Raw genomic sequence first — 1,463 nt, 5'->3', positions numbered from 1 at the left:
TATTAACACATCCATTTGATCATTTATTCTTCTCTTTATATATTAATAATAATATATTATAGTTTAATCCTTTAAACACATCCATTTGATCATTTATTCTTCTCTTTATATATTAAGAATAATATATTATAGTTTAATCTTTTAAACACATCCATTTGATCATTTATTCTTTTCTTTATATATCAAGAATAATATATTATAGTTTAATCTTTTAAACACATCCATTTGATCATTTATTCTTCTCTTTATATATTAAGAATAATATATTATAGTTTAATCTTTTAAACACATCCATTTGATCATTTATTCTTCTCTTTATATATTAATAATAATATATTATAGTTTAATCTTTTAAACACATCCATTTGATCATTTATTCTTCTCTTTATATATTAATAATAATATATTATAGTTTAATCTTTTAAACACATCCATTTGATCATTTATTCTTCTCTTTATATATTAAGAATAATATATTATAGTTTAATCTTTTAAACACATCCATTTGATCATTTATTCTTCTCTTTATATATTAAGAATAATATATTATAGTTTAATCTTTTAAACACATCCATTTGATCATTTATTCTTCTCTTTATATATCAAGAATAATATATTATAGTTTAATCTTTTAAACACATCCATTTGATCATTTATTCTTCTCTTTATATATTAAGAATAATATATTATAGTTTAATCTTTTAAACACATCCATTTGATCATTTATTCCTCTCTTTATATATTAATAATAATATATTATAGTTTAATCTTTTAAACACATCCATTTGATCATTTATTCTTCTCTTTATATATTAAGAATAATATATTATAGTTTAATCTTTTAAACACATCCATTTGATCATTTATTCTTCTCTTTATATATTAAGAATAATATATTATAGTTGTAATCTATTAAACACATCCATTTTATCATTTATTCTTCTCTTTATATATTAATAATAATATGTTATAGTTGTAATCTTTTAAACACATCCATTTGATCATTTATTCTTCTCTTTATATATTAATAATAATATATTATAGTTTAATCTTTTAAACACATCCATTTGATCATTTATTCTTCTCTTTATATATTAATAATAATATATTATAGTTTAATCTTTTAAACACATCCATTTGATCATTTATTCTTCTCTTTATATATTAATAATAATATATTATAGTTTAATCTTTTAAACACATCCATTTGATCATTTATTCTTCTCTTTATATATTAATAATAATATATTATAGTTTAATCTTTTAAACACATCCATTTGATCATTTATTCTTCTCTTTATATATTAATAATAATATATTATAGTTTAATCTTTTAAACACATCCATTTGATCATTTATTCTTCTCTTTATATATTAAGAATAATATATTATAGTTTAATCTTTTAAACACATCCATTTGATCATTCTTCTCTTTATATATTAAGAATAATATATTATAGTTT

The sequence above is a fragment of the Lottia gigantea genome (assembly GCF_000327385.1).
Source record: "Lottia gigantea unplaced genomic scaffold LOTGIsca_181, whole genome shotgun sequence".
NCBI lineage: Eukaryota > Metazoa > Mollusca > Gastropoda > Lottiidae > Lottia > Lottia gigantea.
The sequence above is the reverse complement of the archived record's forward strand: the minus strand, read 5'-3'. Positions refer to the sequence as shown.